Source organism: Acomys minous (genome assembly GCF_964271855.1).
Source record: "Acomys minous genome assembly, chromosome: 9".
Classification (NCBI taxonomy): Eukaryota; Metazoa; Chordata; class Mammalia; order Rodentia; family Muridae; genus Acomys; species Acomys minous.
The window spans coordinates 39,234,203-39,252,917 of NC_140490.1; positions in this window are offsets into that span (position 1 = coordinate 39,234,203).

Below are 18,715 nucleotides of genomic sequence, written 5' to 3' on the forward strand. Positions count from 1 at the left end.
GAGATCCCTCTCTTCCCCTGTCAGGTCTGTAATCCCCCGGCATACTATCAACACAGAGACGCCCCCACGTTCCAGGCATGGAGTCCAGTGTCCTGACTGCTAGAAGGAAGCCCTTAAAGCTGTGGAGACAGGGATTCGGGGCGGGGCTGGGGGTGGGGGGCAGTCTTCAGAGCAAAGCAGAGGCTGCGCACGAGGCCAGTGTTCAGCCTGGCAGCCAGACCTGATGGTTTCTGGGGTTGCCTCTTTGCAAGGTCAGATGTCATGATACTGTTCTTCCAGAGAGCCTGTCGAGATGGGCTGGGAACAGGGACACTATTAAGTATCTTTGTTTGGAGGGTTTTAATCATGCTGGATCAAATCAGGCAAACAAAACCGGTCTCAAGTAATACACACACACACACACACACACACACACACACACACACACACACGAGCGCACACACGTATATATAAAATTTGAGGAATTGGAGACACAAGTGGGAGAATTGCTGAGGATCTAAACAGGAAAGTGGAATTCAGAGGTTGGCACGTACACATGTTACAGCCACTGTTGGCTGCACCCCTGTAACTGGAGGGGCAGCTAAGGGAAGAGATATAAGTGAAACTAGAGTAGGCTCTGTCCTGAACTGTCATGAGGGTCTCTTGTGGAACAGGAGGGCTCTGAGGGAGAGGCTGCTCATGGCCAGCTGGGACTACAGGTGACCCCTGAGTTGGTGAGAAGAGGCAGAAGTGGTGGGGTTTCTCCCCTCTACACGACCCACCATCTCGCCTCCCAATAGACCTCCCTTTTGCCAGAGGCAGCTAGTAAAGGATGCTGAGACTGAGTGACAGCCTGAAGGGTCCCTGCCACACAGAGCACGGTGGACATGTGGGCAGCCAAGCCCCAACGCAAGCCCATTGTGTCTGTGCCAGTGTCCCTTCCCCTTGCCTGGGCCCTAGGGTGGCCACCAAGTAGAGTGGGGACAGTCCTAGTACAGAGGATACCATAGCCTCTCTCTTCTCTGCCACCGACTGACTCCAGGGGCTCTGCTGCCAACCCCTCGACCCTAAACACCCATGGACAAGAGAATAGTTACAGCAGCCTGACACACAAGAGAGAGCAAGATGTAGTCTGGCTTGGCTCTCACACATCCTTACGAGGATGTCAAATGCCCTGCTTTGAGGTCCCCCTTCCCGGGAGTCAGGCACAGAGCAGAGAGAGGTGTCTAAAGAGGACCAATACTCAAAACCTCATTGTTGCCGGGGGGTGGTGGCACACGGCTTTAATCCCAGCACTCAGGAGGCAGAGGCAAGTGGATCGCTGTGAGTTCGAGGCCAGCCTGGTGTACAAAGTTAGTCCAGGACAGCCAAGGCTACACAGAGAGACCCTGTCTCGAAAAATCAAAAACCAAAAACCAACCAAACAAAAACACCTCACTGTTTGGTTTTTTTTTTTTTTTTTTTTTTTGCCTATTCTAGAAACTTCTACTGTCACACATGCCACCTTTTCCTCATCTATAAAATGAGAATATAGTTAGTGCCTACATCACCTCTGTGAATATGGGGGTGGAACCCAACATGTAAAACAAATTAGCACATGGACTGTGGGGGCCCAAGTGCCAGCCATCACATTAGCCACCAGATACTTCCAGAAAGATCTCTGGCTGCTTCCACTGAGAATTACTGTCTACCGCCCAGTTCCACACCCTAACCCTAACCCTGGGATACTCAGATGGGGCTGAACACAGTTACCTGTAGCATGAAAGTCCTCATTTCCAGAGAGGTCAGTACCCCATTGTAGATGTCTGCCCCTTAGAACTTCCCACTAGAAGAACCCTATATCTGACAGGAACCCTCTTAGACATGATTGGCAGCTGCCTGCCTCTCAGTAGGTCTTCAGTAAGGCCCTGAAGGCAGGAGGGTGAGCTATGAGGAAGAATTTGGGTGGGGTAAAAGCAGGCTTCTAGGGATGAGCCGAGCAGACCCTCGTGGAAACCTTGATAAAACTGTTAGCTGGAGCCATTAAAATGGCCCTTGAACGGCCAAGTGCGCAGGCTGAGATGAATGAACGGCTCCACTGCAGAAACAGTCACTGAATCCTGGAGCCAGCAGCAGCCCCCAGCAGAGCCTCACACCGCAACCCTCCTGTCTGCCAGCAGCGCTGTTTCCAGACAGACCTTGTCTTCCACTCTTCACCACTCAGAAACAGGCACGCAGCTCCTGGAGATCGGCCCCGGGAGGACTGGCAGCAGGCCGGAGGCTGGAGGCTCAGCACCAGCACCGAGCCTCATTACTGAGGGTCACACGGCCCCCGTGGACACTCATCGGAGGCAAGAAGCTATTAAGAAAGGGCTGTCTTTCCGTTTTATATTCAGCTGGGCCTGTAGGCTCTGTAGTTAGCGTGTAGATTTTGGGTCGAAATACCTCAAAGCCTCGTGTGCTCAGACTTCTTCCCCGCTCAGGCGGGCGCTCTGGGGGACCCCTGCCTAAGTCTGGGTAACAGAAAACCACAGGGTAATTATGAGCTGTGAATTTCTCTCCTCAGCTAAAGAAAGAGAAAGTATTTCCACTGAAGACTTTCAGCCAGCGGTGCCTTCCAAACCCGAGTGAATGTTTGACGACTCTCAAGGGAAAATAGAAGGTAAGGGGAGACCCTGAGAGACAGTGAGAAATGAGCTTTCTGAGGGGTCGGTTTTGTGACAAGGGAAAGTCTGGGCATTGCCTAGGCTACAAGTTCCTCCTGGTGACAAGCGCCCTCACTTTAGAGGAAGGGACCCCAGACTCCACACACTTCACTTCATTAGCCTCTACAGTCGGGGGGCCAAGCCAGTGACTGTTCAACAATAGGCTCTCGGCGCCAGGAGCTCCCATGGCTGGATTCAACAGTTGCTACGGTGTAATTCTTCCCACTGTGGTCTGTTTTGAGAGACCTATGACAAAGTGGCATTGTTGAATGGAAGAGGAAAGATTCAGCGAGGCACATACCGTTCTTTTTTTCTTTTTTTCAGGGAGTGTTAGGCTACTAGTCATTCAGATGGTCCCAGGACAGAACAGAATGTAGACACAGCCTCTCTCCTCTCTGCCACCTACTGACACACTTGTGACACAGCAGCCACACCTGTGATGCCTCTAGGGGCAGGAGCACATACTGGTTTCTGCCACACAGATGCAGTAGTTGGCCCCTTGGACACCAAGAGCAGGGCAGCACCTGATTGCCCACCCCCTGTCTATGTAAAGCTACCCAGCCGCCCCTGAAGGGCACCATGGCACCACCACCCTGTGGCTGCCAGCATTGGGCTCTAGGCCTCTGTTAAGGCTGGAAAGCACCCCCACCCTCAGCCTCCAGTGTGCTTGGTTTCCCTCTCCTGCCCCCACCCTCCTCAGTGCCACAGCTGTTTCAGCGGTGCCATCCCTTCCATACTCTCAAGAATACAGACACTCAGGCCAGAGAGATTTCTCAGCAGTTAATAGGACTTGTTTTTGTGGAGGACCCAGGTTTAATTCCCAGAATCCATGTCAACTGGCTCACAAGTGCCCGCACTTACAGTTCCTGGGGGTCTGACACCCTATTCTAGCCTCCGTGGGTACCGAGTACACATGGCACACATACGAACAAGCAGGCACACAATACACATAAACAAAAATAAAGAATATAGATACAACAAAATGCTTAACAATGAGTTTGCTTTGAATTAAATATGGCTAATCTAAGTTCGTATAACTTAACTTTAATAATTCAGCTAAAAATTTAAGTGATTCATAAATGATTAAATGTAGTTTATATTCAATTAAATAATTTAATTCGATTTATATGTCTGATTTTTTTTAAAGTATGTTATTTTATTTGTGTGTGTGTGTGTGTGTGTCTGTCTGTCTGTCTGTCTGTCTTGCATGTGTGTCTGTCCATCAAGTGCATGCCTATCGATCCCCTGGAAGTGAAGTTATGGATGGTTGTGATCCACCATGTGGGTGCTGGGACTTGAACTTAGGTCCTCTGTGAGAACAGCAAGTGCTGATACGGCTTTGTCCTGACATCTCATGATCTTTGACAAGTAACTCTTATGAGAGCCTCGGCACCCTGCTACTACATGGGAGCAAGTAAGTGTGCTGGCCCCTTGCACTCAGGTGCTGGCTGGGGCAAGAAAACAAACAGAGTGAAAATGCCTTAAAAGTGAAATTAGGTTCCCATTCAAGAGCAAATTCATTTTTACTTTTCACCACAGACATCTGTAGTAACCTCAGGAGAAGGTTAAGCTGTTGCATGTCCTAGATGAGGAAACGAAGCCTCAGAGAGCAGAAGTGAGCCCTGCCGGCTCAGCGGTAGTGCGAGCCTCTGGCTTTGCCCTCAGACCTTGCTCACCTCCCATTCCTCCATCCATGCTTTCGATAAAGGGAGGCCCATGGCCAGCTCTGAGCATGCCTGGTGAAGGCTCATTGACGAAGTCTGCCTGGCGAGGGTGACCTGTCATATTTCATAGCTTATGCAAGGTCTGGGATCAGTCCCTTACCTAAAGTGCAGCCGGGGCGGGGGGGTGGGGGGGAATAGTAGCTCAATGGCCATAATCGTGTCTTTCCTGGGGCCTTTCTGCCTCAGAGTGTAGAGTTGGGGACAGGTTGTGTTGCACCAAGAGACCACTTTCTTTCTCACAAGGTTGGAGGGAACCAGGTTCTCTGAGCCTCATCTTCTTCTGCCTCTGGAACACAGGATGTTGATGTTTCCGGAAAGTGGATAAGCAGGGAGGAGCAACAAAGGGTTTTAGCCTGGGTTCTCTGAGTTGGCTTCCTGGGCACTAAGAGCAGGCCACCATCTGTTGCTCACTCAGGCTGTTTATGTTGAGCTACCCAGCAGCCCCTGAAAGGCGTCATGGCACCACGACCCTGCAGCTTCCAGTGTTGGGTTCTAGGACTCTGTTGAGTCAGGAAAGCTGTCCCTCCAGCCTCCTGTGTACACTACTGTATTCTCTCCTCCCCCCTGCCCCCACCTCGCTTTCAGTGCCACTGCTGCCTTTAGCTTCTGGGCAGGAGACACCCCACTGCCCAGACTGTAGCCCTTTCATCATTGTCTCTCTCTGTTTTCTAGCACGTAGATTTAGCATGCTTGGCTCTCTTAAACACCACGCTTTATGGCCATTTGCAGTGCAATTTTGTTCCTGTCCTGCCATTCACTTTGAATTAAATATCAAACAGATGTGAGTCATTTTTTTTGTGCTCTTTTTAAAGAAAAAAGTTTAATATTAGGGAGCATGCCCTTCTAAGATCAGGAAGGCCATTCGGAGAAATAACCCTGCTCAAATTAAAAAAGAATCGTACTGGTTAGCTTGAGATGCTTTCAAGCGGTGCCTTTCGAAGTGCTAAGGAGCAGTGTTTCCAGCAAGCTATAAAGCATCAGGGGAAAGCAGGGCAAGATATATGGCCTGGGGGCTCATGGGGAAATTGAGCTCTGAGAAGGGGCAGCCCCACCTGTGAGGAGCCTGGAGATGAGGTTTGCAGATGAGGTTGGGGGAGGCCATCTTCCCCCTAAGGCCCTAGGGAGGGCCTGCAATTTGCAGCCTGTGTGGTCAGGCCGAGAAGGGAGATAGAAGAGATCATCCATGGGCTGAGAGAGACAGCAGGGCCTAGGCACTGTGTCCCACCTTCACAGGTTTGTGCCACCATGGCATATTTCCCACAGCCAGCCGTTACAGTCTGACATGTCTTTCTGGCATTGTCAAATGCCTTTATCACTTGTCTTGGTTACCATCTCTTAGATGGTGGGGCCTCTGGCCCTTGGCAGGTCATTGGAGAATGAGGAGAAAGTTACAGAAATGATCACAAATAAAGTTGTTCATAACTTCAATGACCGTGGTCGCGGCCTAGCATAGCCTATCAGCAGAGAGCAGCTCTTCACGGGAGTGTTCTGCTGCAGGGGCCCAGCTCACAGTGATGGCTTTTCCCATGAGCAGCAATGGCTGATCAGTCTCCAAACAACTCCCCTCAGGACTTGGCAGCAACCATACCTGCCTCTCCAAATTACTGGACCTGCCGCCATTAGTGGCTTCCAGCCAGGACCTCTCAGGGCCAGCTAAAGTGTTTCCATGTGGTGCCTTGACTCACTGAACCAAAAGACACCACTCCAACTGCAGCACCGACTGTAAACAGTATTTCCACGTCCAGGGCGTGGGGCCAGCTTGTTCTAGACATCTTGGATGCTAATACAACATTCTGCACACCCAAGGTTTGCCTCAGGGACGGCATGGAAATATCTAGGGGCCTTGCATCAGGCCCTGCTGATGAAACAGAGCCAACACTTCCTAGGATTCCACAGGCAACAAAGTAGGCAAGCGAGGGGATTTAAAGGAAGACAAGCCAAGACTCTGGCATCAGGCAGCTGAAGTCTAGACCGGGGTTCTACCCCTTCCTAGCTCTGTGACCTTAGCAAGGATCAACCTTATCCAGTCCTTCTTTGTTTATTATTTCCCCTTCCCTCCCCTGGCCCCTTTGTGTGTAGGTGTGGGTGTTGGGCCTGCATGTATGTCTGTGCACCATTTGCATGACGTGCCCACAGAGACCAGAAGCTACAGAAGGTTGTGAGACACCACGTGGGTGCTGGGAATAAAATCCCAGGCCCTCTGAAAGAGCAGCCAGTGCTCTTGACTGCCGAGACATCTCTCTAGCCCCACCCTCACACCCAGTTTTGTGTGTGTAACCCAAGTGTCACTCATCTCATGCCCAGGATGCTGAGGATGGGATGGCATGTGGAGTACTCAGCACAGTGGGGACCAGCACTTTAGCTGGTGTTAGGTAGCTATTTTTTTTTCACCCTCCCTTGAAGGTGACAGGCAACCCCTATCTGATAGTACTTGCTACGGCCTGGGAGGCTGGGAGTTGGGCCAGAGCCAAGTTTTTCCCTGAAGGAACCACACTGGTGACCTCAGGAGGAATGAGAGAAGCCAAGGGAGTGGGGGATGAATTACGCCTCGTATTTCTGTCCCAGGAAGGAAGAGGGTGAGAGGGGAGCTGAAGAAATACAGAGCAGCTGCAGATGAGGAACTAGGAGTTGGGAACCGCACTTGCTCCAATGGTCTGTGTCCCTGGCATGTTCAAAAAGAATGCCCCAAGACCAACCTCTGAGAGCTTGTGCTGGCAGAGTGTAAGGCCAGGTGTCTGCCCTATAGGGAAGAACAACCATATTTGGTTTCTAGCTGGACTCTCAGCTCAGACTACGGCTGGTCAGAAAAGATTTCTAGAGAAAGAACTGTGGTTGGATGATGGACAGCGGGTGTGTGAGAGACAGAGACCCAGACAGAGAGTGAGAGACAGAGACACAGGCAGAGAGAGAGAGAGACAGACAGACAGACAGACAGAGCGAGCTCCACCTTGCTGCTCACCAGGACAGGAAACCAGATGGCCCTCAGTCACCACCACCATCCCACCCCGCCCGCCCCTGCACAGCCCTCATGGCAGCCATTTGTTCCTGCTGCACTGAGAGCAAGAGGCTCTTGGAAAGGCTACTTAGAGCCCAGCCATGGAATCACTCACAGCTTATCACGCGGGCCTCTTCTCACAGAGCGCGGGCGATGTCAAGGGATCTGAAATCCCTTTGATTCTTGGCAACAAACATGCCTACAGCTCAGTACAAACCCTCTGCCCCTAGAGCTAAGGAGGTCAGACGTCCTGAGGCATAGCCTCACTCCACACCCCTCTCTTAGCCTTCCCCCCTCTCCCTCCGTCCCTGGAGAGTGGTAGGGATTCCAGGTTATTTAAGAAGGCCGGCTGGCCATAAGCTGGGAAGATGCTCGGTGGGTAAAGTGCTGGCCATTCAAGCGTGAGGACCTGACTTTGGATCTTCCGCATTCATATAAAAAGCTGGTATGGCAGCTGTATCTATAAACCCGAAGCTGGAGGTGTGGAGAGGAGCAGGTCCCAGGAGCTCAGTGGCTGGCCAGTCTAGCTGAAATGGCAAGATCCGGGTTCAGTGAGAAACCAGGTCTCACACCGAGACTAGAATAGAGTGGAGTAGAGCAGGGTAGGGTAGGGTAGGGTAGGGTAGGGTAGGGTAGGGTAGGGTAGGAGATGAAGAGGAGAAGCAGCACACACTGCTGACTGGTGCTAGGTCAGTCATTCTCACACACCCCCAGGAAGTCCCTCATGCTGAGAGCCTCCATTGGCCGCTACTCATATTCACACTGATAGCCTGCTTCCGTGTCCCCAGCAGGCCAGGGCCTGCTCAAGCTCTCCCCCCACCTACCACATCTGAGGCCACACTAGTCTAGTCCTCTGATGATGCCATAGGTCTCAGGCTGGTGAGAACATCAGCATCTTACACACATCCCTCTCTACCCCCGCTGCCGTGACGCACTAACCGATTAGGTGACTTAAAGTTAGTGAGTAAGCAGTTATTTACATTGTCACTTCCTCAGCGGGGATCAAGGTAGGCTGGCTTGCGTACTGGCCCCTCCCCCCCCTTTTTTTTTAATCGGGGCCCATGCTTGTCACATCTATCTAACTGTTTGCTTTGTCTAACCATTCAACAGGCCTTTGAAATGTTTGTAACATCCTAGCTGTGTTTGAAGTTATAATCCAGTGCATCCATAAAATGTGCCTTTAGAGCAATTCCCTTGGAGCTGTTCCCAGGGGGCCATACAGCCAGGTGAGAGCTACGTATGGATTCTCTGTATTCCTGGGCATGCCCCTGACAGTTGACAGAAAATATTCATTAGCCCACACACTGATTCAGAGTGTCCTTATGATGCCTCCTTTACAGATGGGAAAACAGGTAGGTGGGGTTGAGTGGTGGTCACTTACTCAGTGGTACCAAGTGTGTATCTGTGTCCCTTCTTAGGTTCCTCTGCTCTCAAGGTAGTCTGGGCTGAATGTGAACGCTGAGGGCCCCTGTTCATGCTAGTGAAGGGTGAATGGTGGGAAGATTCCCACAGCAGCAGCACATGAGCATGATGGGACTAGAAAGCTGCTACCTCAGCCTCTCACACCACCTCTGCAGATGGCCATCCCAGTCCAAGCCCAAGACTGCCCTTCCTGACCCTGTTGAAGATGTCCTTTTAAGTGAAGGGGGCACTTTAGGATCTCTAAGCCTCTTGGAAGATGTGAAAATGGGGGGCAGGTCAGCCACATGAAGAGCGGACTGCAATGTGTAAACACACCTCCAGGATGCTAATCTCCCAGGTCAGGCTCTGGGGCTCTGACTGCCCACTGCAGGAGCAGAGGCTTTGCAATCCTGTATCAATGACAGGTGGTCTCAGGGCTCACAGGGTCAGGCAGGATACTATTTGTTGGCACCTCTGCCCTGCATCAGCCTAAGTGTCCAGCTTAGTCTTCCCCAAACGCAAAGCAGCCATAGCTGCCAGGCTAGAGAGGAGCTCCAAGGTTCACACAGAAATCCCTGGCCCCTGGTTGTGCCCCTGGCCGAGGTGCACGGGGCTAATCAGAAACACCTGTGTACATGGAATTTCCTGCCCGGGGTTCAGCCTTCATTTCCTCTGCCAGTAAAAACCCGAGGCATGCAAAGGTGAAAGAAACCAGTCAGTCAATCACCCAGACGACGGCCACCAGGGCTGCAGAGACAAGGCTTTCTAAATTAAAATTTAATTCTCACCCGATGGCCCAGCCAGGACAACCATGATTCAAACCCTGTAACAGTGGCCGCAGCCAGGCAGCCCTCCACCCTGGTCCTTGCAGGAATCAACCTCTGCCTTGCTCATCGGGCTGTAGGAGAAATGAAAGTGATGGACACCCTTCCTTGTCAGCTCCATCTGCAGCTGCAAGGAATGTTGCCTGATTAGCGGCTCTTGACTTGAGGCCCTTTGAATTATTAGGTGCTGGAGAGATCAGAGCTCCCTGGTGACCCGGGGACATTTAGTAGACAACATCAAAGCCAGGGCAGCCAGAGTCCGAACTGGAGGATAATGGTCAGAGCCGGAGGGTCTGCGCTGTGTCCTAGCCCAGCAGGTTTAGGTGAGGAGAGAGTCATAAAAACGCCTCTGGTTTTTTTTACCCCCCAGAACATTTTCCCAGAGATTCCTGCAGGCCAGTGGAAGTGAGGCTTGGAATGCGGAGGAAGAAGTGTCGCACTGCCCATTTTATGATCAAACAAACTTTGTCTGAAGAATGACTTGCCTGACTGCCCAGATGGAGAGCAAGTTATGAGAGGCTGAGGCTGAGGCTGTTGCAGGAGTCTGAGGCATGGGAGAGACAGGGAGGCCGGGCTAGCTGACTTAACATTGAACAGAAACAACTCTCTCTCTCTCCCTTCCTCTCTCTCTCTCTCTCTCTCTCTCTCTCTCTCTCTCTCTCTCTCTCCCTCTCTCTGCCTCTCTCTCTCTCTCAGGACTAAGTGAAGTAATCTCTGAGAGGAAGTGTCTGCTTCCAGACAGTGGCAAGGCGTTGACAGTGAGCATAGCACAGGAAGGGAAGACCCAGCTTTCTGGAGAGCCTGACCCTGTCTGTCCACTGCAGACTCATTTCCTTTTAGTTTCATGCTTGTGCCCTTCTTGACAAGAAGCCCATGGACCCTTTTCCATTCTGCTTGATTGCCCCCCTAAGAGACTCAAGCACAAACGTGCACTGGTGATTTGGAAGCTGGAGCGACAGGACGAGCCCAACTCTTTCCTTGTCCTGGAGATGCTGTCACGTGGGAGAGTCTGTAAGGAGGACAGCTTAGCAGGACACAGAGTTTCTCAGAAGTGGAGCATGGCCAGGTCCTTAAAATATGCTCGCTCGCACTCTCTCTCCTCCCCTCCCCTCCTCTCCCTCCCCTCCCTCTCCCCCCTCTCCTTCCCTCTTTCTTCTCTCCCTGTCTGTTTCCTTCTCTTTCCCTATTTCCTTCCTTCTGTCTCGTCTCCTTCCTTCTATCTCTTCCTTGTCTGTCTCTGTCTGTCTTCCCCCTCTTTCTCCCTCCTTCCCTCTCTCTGTGTCTCTCTCTCCCTCCTTCCAACCCCATGTTGTACGTACACGCACATGTGCGCACAGATGCACACTCCTGAGTGGTGCCCATAGAAAGAGCAGACGCTGACTTCTGGTGTTGACCTCTATTGCTCTCTCTCCATCTTATTTTTGAGACTGGGCCTCTTACTGAACCTGATCTTGCTGATATTTAGCTAGACTGGCTGGCCAGTGGTGCCCCAGAATCCTATTATCCACTCCCCTCAGTGCTGGGATCACAGGTAGGAAGCACCTTTCGTATGCTTGGCTGTGAGCTGGGCGCTAGGAACTAAAGCACGGCAGCCTCTGTGCCCCTGGGCCATCTCCTCACCTCATACTCTCACTGCAGACAGTAGCGATACAGGTGGTTTTCACCAGAAGTACCAAGCACAGCCCAGATAGGAAATAGTTCCTACGAAGATGAAAATGGGACAACTTGAATTTGTTCCGTTGAATCAGGAAAAGGGAGCAGGAGAGATGGCCCAGTGGTGTGGAGCCCTTACTGCTCTTGCAGAGGAGCTGGGCTTGGTTCCCAGCACCCACACAGTAGCTACAGCTACCTGTAACACCAGCTCCAGGAGGCCCAGCATCTGGCCTCTGTGGGTTGCTGCATGCATGTGGTGCACACATACTCATGAAGGCTCACACGTACATAAAAAGAAATAAATCCTTTAAAAGGGTCCTCCTTGCCAGTGGTATTGGGTAGAAGTTGCCATGAGAGGTGGGCGTGCAGTAATGACAGACTTATCTTGAGCCTAGTGCTGGCTGTGTTCACTTAGTGAAAACCCTCAGAGCCATTCATGCTCCATTTGTTCATTGGCCCATATGCATGTCATGTTTGTCAGGTACAAAACATTGTATATGCAAATAAATACATGTGAAATATTCATCCTAGTTAGGAATATGTGGGTCTTACTTTGTTTTAAAGTAGAAACCTTACATGCTTTAGTGAATTTCCTTCTCACTTTTAAGAAAAGTTTTAAAAACATATTTATGTATGTGCCAGTGTATGCAGGTGCCAGCAGAAGCCAGAAGAGGGTGTTGGGTCTTCTGGATCTGGAATTAAAGTTAGTTGCAAACTGCCCATTGTGGGTGCTAAGAACTGAATTCAGGTCCTCTGGAAGGGCAGTTAGGGCTTTAAACCCCTGAGCCATCTCTAGCCAATCCTCACTTTTTTCTAGTGCATGGTGTGTGTGTGTGTGTGTGTGTGTGTGTGTGTGTGTGCGCGCGCGCGCGCGCGCGCGCGCGTAGCCTTAGTAATATTCTCATATGTAAAAAAATTTTGAAAGTCACTTTAAAAAAATATCCCACGGCAAGTACATTTCTACCCTTGCTGTTGCTAATTACATATATGTGAATGATACGTATCTATCTTAGCAACCATTTGTATTTCTTCTTTAGAGAAAGATCTGTTTTCAAGTTGAATTATTTGACTTTCATGGTTAAGATTGAGTTCTTGGACCCGGGCGTAGTGGCACACACCTTTAATCCCGGCACTGGAGGCAGAAGCAGGTGGATCTCTGTAAAACTAAGGCCAGCCTGGTCTACATAATGAATTCCAGGACAGCTAGGACTACATAGAGAGACTCTATCTCAAGGGGAAAAGAAAGAGTTCTTCGTGCGTTGTAGATGTCTGTCTCTGCCCGCTGAAAGCTGGCAAGCATCTTGTCTGGTCCGTGCTTGTCTTGCTATTCTGCTCAGGGCTCTTTGCCAGTTTGATGGGTCCCAGGGTCAGCTTTCATTCGCTTTGCTCTGCAAGTCCCCTCCAGAGAGTCCCTGCGTGTGCCAGTGTCTTGACGTCTTTCCCTTCTTCTCCAGACGTCCGTTTCAGATCTTCAGGGCTTTGTTCTACCTTGGATTGATTTTTGTGCAGAGTGAAAAGGATTGAATTTCAGTTTAGGGTTGGGTTTTTTTTGTTTTTGTTTTGTTTTGTTTTAATTTTTAAAAATTTTTTACTTTTTAATTTATTTATTTATTAATTACACAGTGTTTTGCCTGCACGCCAGAAGAGGGCACTGGATCTCATTGTAGATGGTTGTGAGCCACCATGTGGTTGCCGGGAATTGAACTCAGGACCTTTGGAAGAGCAGGCAGTGCTCTTAACCGCTGAGCCATCTCTCCAGCCCCTTTTTTTGGTTTTTTGATACTCTTCAAATAAGGAGTTTTTCTACTCTCACAAGAAACAAAATACTTGTTTCCAGTGCTGAGCTCAGTAGTGCCTCAAGAGCACATGACACTTAGAAGACTTACCACACGAGCCATCTTGTGCAGGCGAGCTTGTGTCTTACTTGAGCTGGCAGTGCAGAGTGACTGAGCCGCAGCAGCCTGCAGCCAGCGATCCTCTCCTCTGTGGAAAGGAATGACTCTGAAACTCTCCAGGATCTAAGAGTTTACGAGCTGGCTCTGTAGCATAACTTCTCTTGGGGAGAGAGGTGTGGTGAGAAGGCAGTGGGGACGTGCCAGGCAGGGTTTTAATAAAACAACCCATGAGCCAGTATAGGAAGATGGTTTCTTCGCTTTCCAACTACTAGTGTCTGCAGACCAGGACTCAATGACCAAAGTAGCAGGCTCTGGGTCCATCTTGTAGTGAAGGACATCTGCAACCATGGAGACGTCCCTCAGGAGCTTCCATCACCCTGGCCGAGAAGTTGCTGCCCAGTTGCTGTCTGGATTGTCCAACGGAGGCTGCCCTCTGTCAACTGCCAAATGCAGCCAGAGCACCCCTCCTGGCTCTGGTGTAATTGCTGGTGTTTGACTGCACTGGGGCAAGTAGCCCAGCAGAGCTCCTGGGTAAGAACCCTCTCCACGGGACTTGTAAGAGCCACAGTTGAGAGATCAAATAACCCTCTCATTCTCGGTCCTATAAGCAGGCCTGGTCTCCATCAGACAGGACATGCCAAGCCAGTCAGGACATAACTTCCCTGCAGACAGCAGGGCAATGAGGCAAGCCATAAAAAGGCCTAATCTCTTAAGGCAACACAAACTGTTGGCAAGAACGTAGGGAGAAAACAGCATCAGCCAAAAGCTAATTTTCTTCTGTTTTAGATACCTGCTGGCTGCCTGCAGAAAGCAGAGTGGGGGAAGTCCTGCTAACACTAGTGGGAGGGCAGCAAGATGCATAAATAGCCTTATTGTAACTACCGGTGACAGCCACTGACTGAGTGCTTTTCTGCAAAGGATAGTTTTATATTTGATAGCCTGACAAATCTCTGTGCTCCTAAAATACTAGTAGTATTACCACCCTGTGTCATTCATATACAGTACAAAACCCCAGAACCCATTTGAGCATCTCCTACAAATGATTTTCATATAAGGAATTAAAGGCTAATAACTGTGGTCCTTACCTGAAGAAGAATATGCATGGGGTGACAATTATCTTTGACATGTGAGGAAACCTCACAATCCTTATATTCAAGGACATGTGGATTATATAGCTCAAGTGAGGACAGCAAGTCCTCGGGTCAAAGGACTTGCCCAAGGTCACCCTGCCTGTCTATGGTAAAGCCAGAGCTGGTATCCAAGTCTATCTCAGATTGCATTCTGAAATTCTTAACTCCTGGCCATGTGTATACCTCCCTGACCCTTTAAGTGCTACAAGCTTCTCACAGCACCTGAAGAGCTACATCCATTCAAACATCTGGCCCTCCAAGGGGTGGAAGCGACTGCAGCAAGGCGATGGTGAGGGAGCTGGTTTCTGCAGGGTTGGGTACCATTTGAGACCAGGGCAGCCCTACCCATCACACCTTAGCCTGCCAGGGCTGCCTGGGGCAACTCCTGGAACCACACTGTTCCAGATTAAGAATCCTTGCTAGCCCAGCACTCTGTACCTGTGCAGGAGGGCAGAGCCCAGGCCTTGCCATCCTCTTCAGCTTTGGTGCTAACATGTACAAGAGGAAGCACAGCTCACTCCTCAGAGCAACAGAGGAGGCAGAAAGATTGTAAGAACCGGAGGGGATGGGTGGCTCCAAGGAGACAGTGTTTTCCAGACACAGCAGCAGGACTGATGCACATATGAACTCACAGGACTGCGGCAGCACACACAAGACCCGAACAAGTTCAAGCCAGATGGGGCTCCAGCGATGAGAAGGGGCAGGGAACAAGGAGTCCCATCCCTCACCAAGAAGCTTTCTGCAGCTGACACCTGCTAGCAAAGGGAAAGCCATTTCCCCCCCCAGTGGAGTGTTGCTGGGTGAATCAGCCACACACCAGGGCAGGCCCTTTGCCCAGGAGTACTTGGCCAACACAAAATGAACACCTGTGTGTGTGTGTACTGTTTGTTTAATTTTAGTGTGTGTGTACTGTTTGTTTAATTTTATCTTACTGATTTTTCTGGTTGTTTGTTTTGATTTTTATGGGGTGGTTTTTTTTTTTTTTGAGAGGGGGAATCCAGGTGGTGGGCCTGGAAGAATTGGGGGGGGAACATGATAAAAAATATAATGTATGAAAAAAATTAATGAAAGAGGAGGTCCTACAGTACAAATGATGTGCCAACAGTTCTGTGCCTGTCATAAGACATACACACCACCACTACCACCGCCAGGAGCAGCAGCAGCAGCAGCAGCAGCAGCAGCAGCAGCAGCAGCAGCAGGAACTTCTCCACAACACCTGTGGGCAGCTTTCTAGATAAAGAAGCTGAAAACCAGTACCCAACACAGCTACCAACTCCGCTTAGGTAAACATAGTGAGAGGCAAGAGGCAAGAACATTTGGAGCAAAATCCCTGATATCATCCCCCTGGCCCTGCCTCTGCCTGTGTGCAATCCCCCTGCCCCTGCCCCTGCCTGTGTGTGTGTGGGGGGGTGAGGGAACAAAGGGGTGAGGGGGGTGCGGGGGGGGGGGGAAGCAGGTGGGGAGGAGATCAAGCTACATACAAACGGTTTACCTTGTCTTCCAGAGCAATCAACTAAACTACATTTCCCAGCCTCCCTTGCAGGCAAGTGAATCCACACAATGAATCCTGGCCAATAGAATGCTCAACGTGGGCACAAGTGATGAATGTGAATTCTAAGTCAGCCTCAGACCTCTGTCTTGTACAGCCTCAGTTACTTTTTCTAATGTACTGGAAAAAGCTTTTGAGGTGCTAGAGAAGCATAGGGACATAAGAATAAAAAGAGCCTGGGCTCCACAGGACCACGTGGAGGAGAGCCATGTAGAAGAATCACATGACCAGAGAAACCTATGATGAGACACCTGTAAAAGCAAGAAATAAAGAAGTGTGAGGTGCATAGCAGTAAAGTCTCCTGAGTCGCACAAGAGCTATTTCGTTACTAGGCACATTCTGTTCTCTAAGCCATTTGTACTGTCTCTATTTAGAAGCAGTCCCAAAATATTTTTAAGTCTCTGGGAAAACATGGAGACCTCTTAACCTGTCTCCTATTGACTTTGAAAAAAAAATATATTTATCTTTTATTGTTGTTATTGTTTGTTTGTTTTCGAGACAGGGTCTTTCTGTGTAGCCTTGGCCGTCCCAGACTTGCTTTGTAGACCAGGATGGCCTCGAACTCACAGGGATCCACCTGTCTCTGCATCCTGAGTGCTGGGATTAGAAGCGTGCGCCACCACGCCCGGCTCAATATATTCATCTTTATTTCTTATGTGTACGAAGGTTTTGCCTGCGTGTGTGTATATGCACATGTATGCCTGATGTCCTCCGAGGCCAGAGGATGACTATATATCCCTACAACTGGGGTTATAGAAGGTTGTGAGCTACCATGTGGGTAATGGGATCCAAACCCAGGTCTTCTGCCCGGGCAGCAAGTGCTCTTAACCACTGAACCATCTCTCTGCCCTAGACTTTTAATGCAAAACCAAAATCAACCAACCCAAACAGATCTAACAAGAGCTAGTCATTATCTATCTAGCTTTCGGATCAGCACAGCTGTGAGTCCAGAGGGAGAAATTCATTGCTACATCACTAAAAGCTGGATGTCTTGCCCTTTGTGTTTGCATCTGTTAAAAAAAAAAGTCTCCTGTCTTCCCCACTACTGGCAGAGAGAGAGAGCTAGCTCACTTAGATCAGCAGGATTCTGGTCACTTAACATAGGGCCTGACAGTCCTGTACCACCAGGGGGCAATACTGTGTAGCAACAGAAGTAGACAGTGATGGGATTGCTGTAAAAGGGAGAAACAGGGAATCCTCTGGCAGGCTCTCTAGTGGCTGGCAAGATGGCCGTTGAGTAGCGGAAAGGGAACAGCTAACATGGAATCTTCCACACTTGGCTCGCACTTCCTCCTCCCTTGTCATTGTTCCAGGAGCTACCCCTGCCTGGTTTTGTTTTGCTTTGTTGTTTTTCTCTGCACATATGAAAATTCAGCAGCTGGAAGCTTTAGTTGTAGGAGGTTTTAACACACACACACACAAAACAAAAATCAAAAAAACAAAAAACTGTGCTGCCATCAAATCATCTAAACAAGTAGCTGTTGGAAAATGAAAACACAAGGTGGGGTGAAGGGAGAACATACACGCAGGGCAGAGCCTGGGACCTTCAAGCATCTGCACAAAAACGGTTGCTTCCACACTACCCTGTGGTTTCCTAGTAAAACCGAGGGCCATGAGTTCTGCTTCCTGGAATGGGAGCTTGCTTCCCCCTTGCCCCCATAATGAGCCCTTGCTAAAAATACCTACAAAAGTTCAGCCTGTTTGACAGTACCAAAGAGCAACTGAAGATTTGTAGGGCAATATAGAGGAGGGACTGGGGAATCCAGAGTCCAGCATATATCCCAGCTGCTAAGCAGAACCTTCCACGAGCACCCCAGCCAGTCGAGTATTCAAGAAGCAGCTCAGGTTTTCAGTTGGGGAAGGGGGGTCTTATATTCACAGCGCTGGGACAAGATGACTTTACCGCAGGATTCCTAAAGGTAGCCCGAGACAGAAGCTCACAAGCCTGTGCCAGTCAGGAGCTAAAATCTCGAGGGAGCTATGAGAAGAAAGGAGGCAGGCAAGGGACGAGGGGCCATGCATGAGCAGGGCTGTGTGTCTGAACAGTCTTTCTCAGGCTGCAGGCTGGGGAGAACCATTAGCAATTCCCTTTGGAGCACACTGACTCCGCAGAGCCAGTCCTCACATTTCCATGTCCCGGAATCTCTTTAGCAGCTCAGAAGACTGACAGGGGAAATGCAATACAAAGTTTAAACAAAGGAGATGTAAAAATTCTAGTATTAGACTAAATAGAATTTAAGATGCATTATTACAAAGAAAAGTGAAAGTTTCATAATGATGTGGAACAATTCATTAGAACATCACCGTCCTAGCCTGTCCATAGTGAATAATATAGCTTTAATATATTAATATGCAAAGCATGTTACATATAAAAACATGTATATATATAATGCTAATGTATCTAAAGCTGCAATCACAACTGACAGAACTAAAAGAGACAAACAAATCAACAAATCAACAGTAAGAATAGACGCCTTTCACATATTTCACTCAATATTTGGCTAGAAAAAAAGTAAAAAAGACAAGAAATCAGCCAGGATACTGAAAATCTGAAAAATATAATTAATAAACCTGACTTAATTAATGTATAAAATATATCCACAGTAATAATAAAATTCAAATTATTGCCAAGTGGATATAAACATTTTAATAGAGGAGAGCCATATGCTGAACCAAAAGAATCTCAACAATTTTCAATGCTTATAATGATCTGCTGAACAGTCTCTGAATATGTTAGAAGTAAGCATCAAATCCTGAAGTGCCCAACTGTCAAATATGTACTTTACAAATAACCTAGAGTTGGGGGCTAGAGCAGGTGGAAGCACTGGCTGCTCTTATAGAAGGCTCAGGTGCTCACAAGCGCCTGTGACTCCAGTTCAAG